Here is an 11,790-nt window from a genome sequence, read left to right as displayed (position 1 = left end):
ATGGAGGATGGGGGGAATGGAGCATGATGTGGGGGCGCAACATGGAGGATGGGGGGAGGGAGCATGATGTGGGGGTGCAACATGGAGGATGGAGCATGATGTGGGGGTGCAACATGGAGTATGGGGGGAGGGAGCATGATGTGGGGGCGCAACATGGATGGGGGGATGGAGCATGATGTGGGGGCGCAACATGGAGGATGGGGGATGGAGCATGATGTGGGGGCGCAACATGGAGGATGAGGGGGATGAAGCAGGATGTTGGGGCGCAACATGGAGGATGGAGCATGATGTGGGTGTGCAGCATGGGGGATGGCGCATGATGGGGGTGCGCAGCGTGGGTGATGGAGCAGGATGGGGGATGGAGCAGGATGGAGATGCGCAGCATAGGGGATGGAACAGGATGGGGGTGCGTATGATGGGGTGATAGAGCAGGATGGACGTGCGCAACATGGAGAATGGGGGGGAGGAAAATGAGGGTGGTGGACAGTATAGTGAATGGGGGTTGGAGTATGGAGAATGGGGTAGGATGGGGGGGCTCGGTATGGAGGGGTTTGATATGGGGAGCTCTGTATGGAGGGAGCTTGATATGGGGGGGCTTGATATGGGGAGGCTCGGTATGGAGGGGGCTTGATATGGGGAGGCTCATTATGGAGGGGGCTTGATATGGGGAGGCTCGGTATGGAGGGGGCTTGATATGGGGAGGCTCGGTATGGAGGGGGCTTGGTATGGGGAGGCTCGGTATGGAGGGGGCTTGGTATGGGGAGGCTCGGTATGGAGGGGGCTTGGTATGGGGAGGCTCGGTATGGAGGGGGCTTGGTATGGGGAGGCTCGGTATGGAGGGGGCTTGGTATGGGGAGGCTCGGTATGGAGGGGGCTTGATATGGGGAGGTTCGGTATGGAGGGGGCTTGGTATGGAGGGGGCTTGATATGGGAGGGGCTCGGTAAGGAGGGGGCTTGATATGGAGAAGGGGCAGCATGGGGGGGCTTGGTATGGAGAAGGGGTACCATGGGGGGGGGCCTTGGTATGGAGGGGGCTTGATATGGAGAAGGGGCAGCATGGGAAATGCTCAGTTAGGAGCCTGGGAGAGCTCAGTATACAGAATGCGAAGCATAAGGCTCATTATACAGTAGAGTGGGGGACAGCATGAGGGGGGCAGTAAAGTGGGGGCTACATGGAGAGGTGGGGACAGTGGAGAACATAGTTCATAAATGAGGAACGTCTGGAGGGTATAATTCAGTGGTGAGGACAGTGGGGGTTTTCATTTGAGGGGGCAGTGTAGTGGGAATGATATAGGAGAGAATGTGGAGGCCGTATACTGTAAGTGACATGGTGTGAGGTCATTATTTGTGCTGTGAGCTCAGTGTTGGGCAATTATTTATTCTTTGGCACAGCCTTGGGCTTACTTAGGGTGGTTAATCTTTAGTGAGCAGTTTTATATTGATACTGTTTGCCTTAGGCCCCCTTCACACGTTCGTGCCTCCGGTACGTGCTAGGTCCGTTTCCGCATGTACCGGAGACACGGGCACACGTAGATCCATTAAAATCAATGGGTTTATGTGCACGCACGTGTTCAGCCATTGGCCCATGCCACCATGTGGCGCACATGTGTGCCTGTGTGCTCCATACGGAGGCATGTCCGTTTTTCTCCGGCAGCACGGGTGTCACACGGCCCGCACCCATACCACACAGTTATAGTGTGGATGCGGTCCCACGTGACACGCACCAGAGAAACACATGTGTCATTGTAAAAATAAAAAAAAACACATACTCGCCTCCACCGTCCCTGCTGTCTCTGCCGCGGCTGTCACCGGCATCCGTCCCCCAGTGAATTTGAACAACGCATCTTCTCCACTGGGGGCCGGAAGCAGCGTCAGCGGGGCGTGGCCTGTGCCGGACACTGTCATTCAGCACCACAGACAGCTCTGGAAGAAGCAGGAAGGTGGGACTTTCCGTTCTCCGTGTGTTATTACATATAACACACGGAGAACACTAATGTGCCACAAACACGACACACGGGGAGCAAACCACCCCTTTCATACGATCGTGAAAAAACAGCTCGTTTTTTTCACGGACGTGTGAAGGGGGCGATAAAGAGAATCTATCACCAGGTTTTTGCCACCTAATTTGAGATCAGCATAATGTAGGGGCTTGGCCCTGATTTCAGTAATGTGTCACTTACTGGGTTGGCTAGTGTAGTTTTGATAATTTCACTGTTTAATCAGCAGTAGCTGATCATTACAGGACTACTTGGCATGCTGCAGGTAGTCCAGCATATTCAGGAGCTCTGTATAACTGCGACATCTGCAGCAGAGAAAATGACAGCAAACAGCTCAGTAAGTGACACATGGCTGGAATCAGGGTCTCTGTCTCTACATTATGCTGCTCTCAGATGGGGGAGCAAACACCTGGTGACAGATTCCCTATACGGGCACCATTGCAGTATGTGCTGCAGCAGACCAAACAAGAGGGGACAAATAAGAAATAACGTTTGGAACTCCATTCTATGTCTGAACTGGGTGCAAAAACCTAAAAAACATCACTATGGGGAGATAAGGTATGCACACCAGTGACTATGTAAGGGGAATACATGGAATAGCAGAAACTGCTGTGTGAATACTGACATGAAAAATTCAATAGCTATCTGTAAGAATGAAATGTGAAAAATGGAATCTGCATTACTGCCATGAATATATGAATAAAGAGAAATTTAGCTACTGAATTGATCAATGCAATAGAGCCCCAACACTACGCCAAAGTATTTCTCTACGTTGGGGTCCCTAGCTTGTGTGTGTCCTCTCATGCAGTTAAAAAACTTACCGTGTATGGGAAGCTGAGACCCAGGCTATATATACGATGTGGATTGGCAATAGGTGTGTATGGGGAGGGTTCACAAACGAAAAACTACTAACATTAAGGAATAACGTTTGGAACTCCATTCTATGTCTGAACTGGGTGCAAAAAAACCTAAAAAACATCACTATGGGGAGATAAGGTATGCACACCAGTGACTATGGAAGGGGAATACATGGAATAGCAGAAACTGCTGTGTGAATACTGACATGAAAAATTCAATAGCTACATGTAAGAATGAAATGTGAAAAATGGAACCTGCATTACTGCCATGAATATATGAATAAAGAGAAATTTAGCTACTGAATTGATCAATGCAATAGAGCCCTGTCACAAACCACCGGGGGGGTCACTCAGAAATCCCCCGCGCTGGCTACCAGTACGTCACAATCGGGGGGTAACAAGTGGGGGGTCACCCCTCCTTTATACCTCCCGACCGACAGAGCACGTGATGCGCTCTCTAGCGCCCCTCTTATAGTCAGGCCAATTATGGAATTGCCCGACAATAAGCAAGGAGGCCGCTATACTACTTATGCCGATTATTGAAGGGTCCCCGGTGAGAGTAAGGTATATATTCCCCCGACCTCCGCGGGCGGAATATATAAAATCTCCCCGAATCTCACTGGCCTCCCCACAATAATCCTTGGCACAATTCGCTGCCACCAACCGATTTACGGTAACTATTAGCCGAACACACAGACGTGGGATTCAAGATCGAGATAACAGAACAGCCCAAGATTAATTATATAATTTAATCAGCCTAAAGCACACTAGAAACTACAATATATACAATAGGGAATCTACAGAATATACATATGTCAGAGTACAGTTACAATCAAAGCATGGGTTACAAACAGGCATACACAGTTCCAGCAGTTACTGTGTTGCGTCTGGCCACAGGGGGGCGCTGTCGACCAGGTTTCCAGGAACTCCCTCACAGGTCTTTCCCAACCAGGCCCCCGAGCAGAAGAACACTGGAAAATGGCCGAAGTAGGGTTATCAACCTGGGCAGATCCAGGTCCCCTCCTACCTTAGTGACCTCACAGGGAAGCACTGCCACTCCCCCTGCATGGATCAGAATTATCCAGCAAAGGGGATATTGGCCATAACTTTGCCTGGGAGCGTCGTAGGCAGACGCCAATGCTCTCATTGTGACAGTTATGAATTTAGCTACAGAACGAGGGGACTCATGACCTGTCTGCCAGTTCCCCATTGGCTGATATCACGCCTGGGGCATTTCCCAATGTCCTGCTCCCATAAAAAGGGGGTGCCGGCATCGTCCACATGCGGAGACACCATTTTTATGGTTGCCATATTTATCGGAAATATGGCTTGCGAGATATGAACCATTTTTTACTGGAGTCGTTCTGTCTGGCTATTTCCATAGCCTTGCTAATGAGATACAGCTCCTACTACAGGGTGACGGCAGGGAGTCATCCTGTGTCCATTGTCCCTAAGCCACCTAATTTCCATATCACAGGACATGGCCATGGGATTTGTTGCTAAACCAGTTGTGTGAAGGAAAGGGGGGGTGACACCAGGAGAGGGCTTCCTGACATACTTGAATATCATGATTTATCGTCATATCTCCGGATTTACCTCACACCTCCCCCCTTTTGAGGGCGCTAGGGGGCAGCACACTCCGGTGTTCCCCCGTGCGCCCGTCCGCGACCTCTCCTTGTCGGGACAGCCCGTCTGCGTTACCGTGGTCACGGCCCCTTTTGTGGCGAATGGTGAAGTTGTATTGCTGGAGCGCAAGGCTCCATCGCAACAATCGCCCATTCGTCCCAGAGACGGTGTGCAACCAGCTGAGGGGATTGTGGTCCGTCTCCACGATGAAGTGGCGCCCGTATAGATAGGGTTGCAGACGCTGCAGGGCCCACACTATGGCCAGGCACTCCTTCTCCATCGTGGAATAGGCAACTTCCCTTGGTAACAGCTTCCTGCTCAGGTACAAGACTGGGTGCTCTTGGCTCGCAGAGTCCACCTGGCTGAGCACCGCACCGAGGCCGAAGTCACTGGCGTCGGTCTGTACTACAAACGGCCGCGTGAAGTCGGCTGCCTGTAGCACGGGCGGGCTGGACAGGGCGTCCTTTAGGGCCCGGAAGGCTGTCTCGCAGTCCATTGTCCAATCGACTGCAGAGGGCAGCTTCTTCTTGGTGAGGTCCGTCAAGGGCTTTGCCAGGCTACTATAGCATGGAACAAACCTCCTATAGTACCCAGCGGTCCCCAAGAAGGACATCACCTGCTTCTTGGTCCTGGGGGTGGGCCAGGATGCGATGGCTTCCACTTTCTCAGGCTCGGGCTTCAGTGTTCTCCCACCTACCCGGTGACCGAGGTACTGGACCTCGCTCATGGCCAGCTGACACTTTCCCGGCTTGATGGTCAAACCTGCCCGGTGGATCCGCCTGAGCACCTGTGCTAGATGCTCTAGGTGGTCCTCCCAGGTGGGACTGAAGACGGCAATGTCATCCAGGTACGCGGCCGCGTACCCTTCAAGTCCCTTGAGCAGGGTGTTGACCATCCGCTGGAAAGTGGCAGGGGCATTCCTCATCCCGAATGGCATCACCGTGGACTCGTACAGTCCAAATGTGGTAATAAAGGCAGAGCGTTCCCTGGCCTTGCGAGTCAGGGGGATCTGCCAATATCCCCGGCTCAGATCCATGATGGTCAGGTACTGAGCCCCGGCCAACTGATCGAGCAGGTCATCGATGCGTGGCATTGAGTACGCATCGGCGACCGTGACCGCACTGAGCCCCCTGTAGTCCACGCAGAACCGAGTGGTTCGGTCCTTCTTAGGGACGAGGACTACAGGCGAGGCCCAAGCGCTGTTGGATGCCTGGATCACCCCCAGCTTCAGCATCTCGTCAATCTCCTGGCGCATGTGTTGCTGCACCTCCAGGGAGACCCGATATGCTGAACGCCGGATCGGGGGATGATCCCCAGTGTCCACGTGATGGACAGCCAAGTCAGTCCTTCCGGGCTGGTTGGTAAACAACCCCCGAAAGGGGTGCAGGGTGGCCCACAGCTGGGACCGTTGGTCCTCCAAGAGCTGGTGGCCAACCTCCACATCCTCAATGGATCCGCCTGCCCTAACCTGGGCTAGCATATCCAAGAGGGTTTCCGCTTCTCCCTCCTCGGGCAGGTTGCACACGGGGAGCGCACATGCCTCCCGCTCATGATGTGCCTTCATCATGTTCACATGGAAGGGCTTCCGCCTTCCACGGGCAGGGTCCAGGGTGACCAGGTACGTCACAGGGTTGAGCTGCTGGTACACGAGGTATGGGCCTTCCCAGGCTGCCTGAAGCTTGTCCTGTGGTACGGGGACCAGTACCCACACCTTTTGACCCACTTGGTAGGTCCTCTCACAAGCGTTCTGGTCGTACCAACGCTTCTGATCGGCCTGGGCTTGAGCCATATTGTCGTGTACCAGTTGCGTCAAGGCCTGCATTTTGTCCCGGAAGCGCATGACATACTCGATAACCGACACTCCAGGGGTGGCCAAATCCCCTTCCCAAGCCTCTTTCACCAGAGCCAGGGGGCCCCGCACACGTCGCCCGTACAGGAGCTCAAACGGTGAGAATCCTGTTGAGGCCTGTGGAACCTCCCGGTAAGCAAATAACAGGTGTGGGAGATGCCGCTCCCAGTCACGCCCATGGGAGTCGACCAACATCTTAAGCATCTGCTTTAAGGTGCCATTGAACCGCTCGCACAGGCCATTAGTCTGTGGATGGTACGGGCTGGCCACCAGATGTCGCACCTGGACTTGCTTACAGAGGGCCTCCATCAGCTGGGACATGAATTGGGTCCCCCGGTCAGTGAGCATTTCCTGGGGAAAACCCACTCGGGAGAAAATCTCCAGCAATGCGGTGGCCACCTTGTCAGCCCGAATGGACGACAAGGCCACTGCTTCTGGGTACCGGGTGGCATAGTCCACTACCGTCAGTATGAAGCGTTTCCCGGAGCTGCTGGGGATGGCCAGCGGGCCGACCAGATCCACAGCCACCCTCCTGAAAGGCTCATCGATGATTGGCAGAGATACTAGTGGGACTTTGGGGCGTGGCCCCGCCTTCCCCACTCTCTGACAGGTTTCACACGAACGGCAGTAGGCAGCCACATCGGCCCCCATTTTTGGCCAGTAGAAACGCTGGTTTAACCTGGCCTTGGTCTTAGCGATCCCTAGGTGTCCGGCCATCGGAATCTCATGTGCGATCCGCAACAACTCCGTCCGGAACGGATAGGGTACCACCAACTGTCGGTCCCTGGGCCACGCCTCCGGTGAACCCTGCTGGACCGTGGCCCGGTACAGCCGTCCTTGGTCCCAGACCACTCGCTCCGGGTCCGAGTCCGAGGGAGGCTGTGCCGCCTGCTCCTTAAGAGCTTTCAGGCTGTCGTCAGCTTCTAACGCTGCCTGAAACCCCTGACTAGATGTGGCCAGAATCGACGAGACTGTCACATCTTCAGTCAGTACCCCGGGACCTGTGTCCTGGCCTCCACCTGACTCGGCTGCCACTTGGTCAGAAGGGGAAGAGCTATCGGACCTCCGGGAGGCCCCTTGGCTCCCAGCACTCCCACTGCGGGTGACAGCGGCCACAGCCGCTGCGACCGTGGGTCGTGCCTGCTCCTTCTCCGTTCCTGACCAAGTCGCCGGTTCAGGCAGACCTACCTGGCTTCCTGACACCCCGGTTGTGGGGGAACCATGCACCGAGATCTTACCTGGGAGCACTTCCGCTCCTGGACCGGCCCCAATCTCACCTGCCTGTTCCCCTCCTGCAGCAACAGAACCCCGCTGTGAAATCTCTGGGGACCCCACATTTGCTGTGGTAGCCCCCACCCCACACACTGGTCCTCCCCCTGCAGCACCCTGCTCTCTGCTTATCCCTGCAGAGGGCAACAGATCCCAGCTCACAGGCTGGTTACTTGTAGAGGCATTGTCACACCTTTCTCTGACCCCCTCCCCTGTCACAGCTGCAGCTGAGTGTGTGTCTATGGTGTCTATGCAAGCAGAAATATCAGAGTTCACTCCCTCCTCCCTTACATCATTCATAGATAACACATTAACATTGTCCGGAGGCATGTCAGTACGGGCTGAAGGTTCAGCCCTTGGTTGGGGCCCAAACTGGGAGGTTATCTGCCCCAAATCTGTCCCAAGTAGCACGTTTGCGGGGATCCGATCAGTTACCCCCACCTCCCTCACCCCCCGCCCTGCGCCCCAGTCCACATAAATGTCAGCAACAGGCAGCGCCGGGTCAGTGCCTCCAATCCCGGAGACAGCGAGGGTTTTTCCAGGGATCAAGTCTTGGGGGGACACCATCTCAGGCCGCACCAGAGTCACCTCCGAGGCGCTGTCTCGCAGTCCTATGGTCACAGACCGGCCGACGGTGACAGGTTGGAAGCTGTCCAGGGACCTACCACCACCCCCACCCACACAATACACCTTGGGCGGCCCTTGGGACGGGGACGGAGCCGGGGCCTTGGGACGCTGAGGGCACATGGCCTTGAAGTGTCCAGGTAGGTTGCACTGGTGGCACCGTCTTGGTTCCGCCACGGGCCTGGAGAGGGGAGTTGAGGGGGACACCCCCTGCAGTCTAGGGGCAGGTGGGGCAGTCGCAGAATTCATCTTACCCCCTCTCCAGGTGCTGCTGGTGGCCGCTCTCCTGGCCTCAGGGGCCCGGTTGTTGGTGTAGTCATCGGCAAGGGCAGCTGTAGCCGTGGACCCCTTTGGCTTCTGGTCTCGGATGAACTGGCGGAGATCCTCAGGGCAGTTCCACAAGAGTTGCTCCGTGATGAACAAGTCCAGGATCTCCGGTCCGGTGGAAAGCTGCAGGCCTTGGGTCCAGTGGTCGGCAGCTCGGGCAAGTGCCCGCCGGTGGTCAGCCCAGGAGTCCTTTGGTCCCTTCTGTAGGCTCCGGAACTTCTTGCGGTAGGACTCTGGAGTGAGGTTGTACTGTTGGATCAGGGCCCGCTTGATGGTGTCGTAGCCCTGATCTGCCTCAGCAGGCAAGTCCCCAAGGACATCCAGGGCCTTACCCCTTAAACGGGGGGTCAGGTATTTGGCCCACTGGTCCTTGTTCAGATGGTGCTGCAAGCAAGTCCGTTCAAAAGCAGTCAGGAAAGAGTCCAAGTCTCCATCCTTCTCCAGCACTGGGAAGTCCTCAACACGGACCTTTGGAAGTTTGGTGTTTTGAAGGTCACATGTGGCTGATGAGGGCCGGAGCTGAGCTAGCTGCAGCTGGTAGTCACGGTCTGCCTGTCGCTCTCGCTCTCGCTCTTCACGCGCTGCCTGCCGCTCTCGCTCCGCAGCCTCACGCTCTGCGTGCCGCTCTGCCCTGCGCTCTGCCAGGAGTTCCTTGTAGCCCTTCTGGTCTCCAGCCTGGAGAAGGGCCATAGCCATTTGAAGAAGGCTATCCGAGCCTCCCAGGCTCGGTGGAATGGCACGTGGTGATCTGCGGCACGCTGCGGAGCCTGGTGATTCACTGTCCCTTTCAGAGCGGAGGGCTGGCATCTGGCTCGTTGAGGAACCTTGGGTGAGCTCCTCCTCATCTTGTCCAGCAGTGCCAGGTTGCGCAATGTCCTCGGCAGAACGGTTTTCTGGCGTCGAGCTCCTGGAGGACTCGTGGGCAACCTCCTCATTGCTGTCCACAGCACCGTCCTCCCTCTCTTCGGCTCCTGCCTTAGCATTGGCCAGTTGCATAGCTCTGCTCCTGGTGCCATCAGCCATTCTTGCAGACTTTTGGTCACTGACACAGAACTGACACCTGATGCCTCCACACACCTTACAGTATCTGCACTCTGACACTCTAGTGTTGAGCTAGTCTGAAGACCCCAGCAGCCACAGCTGCTGCAGGCAGTCTTTAGTGTCTGGGAGTATGGGTCTCACACTCACACACACTATTATCTCGATCCCACCGCTATGCCACCAATATGTCACAAACCACCGGGGGGGTCACTCAGAAATCCCCCGCGCTGGCTACCAGTACGTCACAATCGGGGGGTAACAAGTGGGGGGTCACCCCTCCTTTATACCTCCCGACCGACAGAGCACGTGATGCGCTCTCTAGCGCCCCTCTTATAGTCAGGCCAATTATGGAATTGCCCGACAATAAGCAAGGAGGCCGCTATACTACTTATGCCGATTATTGAAGGGTCCCCGGTGAGAGTAAGGTATATATTCCCCCGACCTCCGCGGGCGGAATATATAAAATCTCCCCGAATCTCACTGGCCTCCCCACAATAATCCTTGGCACAATTCGCTGCCACCAACCGATTTACGGTAACTATTAGCCGAACACACAGACGTGGGATTCAAGATCGAGATAACAGAACAGCCCAAGATTAATTATATAATTTAATCAGCCTAAAGCACACTAGAAACTACAATATATACAATAGGGAATCTACAGAATATACATATGTCAGAGTACAGTTACAATCAAAGCATGGGTTACAAACAGGCATACACAGTTCCAGCAGTTACCTTGTTGCGTCTGGCCACAGGGGGGCGCTGTAGACCAGGTTTCCAGGAACTCCCTCACAGGTCTTTCCCAACCAGGCCCCCGAGCAGAAGAACACTGGAAAATGGCCGAAGTAGGGTTATCAACCTGGGCAGATCCAGGTCCCCTCCTACCTTAGTGACCTCACAGGGAAGCACTGCCACTCCCCCTGCATGGATCAGAATTATCCAGCAAAGGGGATATTGGCCATAACTTTGCCTGGGAGCGTCGTAGGCAGACGCCAATGCTCTCATTGTGACAGTTATGAATTTAGCTACAGAACGAGGGGACTCATGACCTGTCTGCCAGTTCCCCATTGGCTGATATCACGCCTGGGGCATTTCCCAATGTCCTGCTCCCATAAAAAGGGGGTGCCGGCATCGTCCACATGCGGAGACACCATTTTTATGGTTGCCATATTTATCGGAAATATGGCTTGCGAGATATGAACCATTTTTTACTGGAGTCGTTCTGTCTGGCTATTTCCATAGCCTTGCTAATGAGATACAGCTCCTACTACAGGGTGACGGCAGGGAGTCATCCTGTGTCCATTGTCCCTAAGCCACCTAATTTCCATATCACAGGACATGGCCATGGGATTTGTTGCTAAACCAGTTGTGTGAAGGAAAGGGGGGGTGACACCAGGAGAGGGCTTCCTGACATACTTGAATATCATGATTTATCGTCATATCTCCGGATTTACCTCACACCCCAACACTACGCCAAAGTATTTCTCTACGTTGGGGTCCCTAGCTTGTGTGTGTCCTCTCATGCAGTTAAAAAACTTACCGTGTATGGGAAGCTGAGACCCAGGCTATATATACGATGTGAATTGGCAATAGGTGTGTGGGGAGGGTTCCCAAACGAAAAACAACTAACAAATAAGAAATAACGTTTGGAACTCCATTCTATGTCTGAACTGGGTGCAAAAAACCTAAAAAACATCACTATGGGGAGATAAGGTATGCACACCAGTGACTATGTAAGGGGAATACATGGAATAGCAGAAACTGCTGTGTGAATACTGACATGAAAAATTCAATAGCTATATGTATTCATATATTCATGGCAGTAATGCAGATTCCATTTTTCACATTTCATTCTTACAGATAGCTATTGAATTTTTCATGTCAGTATTCACACAGCAGTTTCTGCTATTCCATGTATTCCCCTTACATAGTCACTGGTGTGCATACCTTATCTCCCCATACAAACAAGAGGGGAGTCTTGGGAGACGCAGGACAATGTGTTGCTAAGAGCGATGACATTTTACTTTTACTCCCAAAATGGCAATTAATCTGCAGACACATTTATACTGGGGACGTCGCTCTGGCATATACAGTTAACTTAATATTTTATTATATATATGCAGACGGTTCTGTCCCCCCTGGTGCGGCCGGTGTCTTGGTGCAGCGCTGCACTCTATTTGCATTTTAAAGACAGTCC

The sequence above is a fragment of the Anomaloglossus baeobatrachus genome, chromosome 8 (assembly GCF_048569485.1).
Source record: "Anomaloglossus baeobatrachus isolate aAnoBae1 chromosome 8, aAnoBae1.hap1, whole genome shotgun sequence".
NCBI classification, from domain to species: Eukaryota; Metazoa; Chordata; class Amphibia; order Anura; family Aromobatidae; genus Anomaloglossus; species Anomaloglossus baeobatrachus.
The sequence above is the reverse complement of the archived record's forward strand: the minus strand, read 5'-3'. Positions refer to the sequence as shown.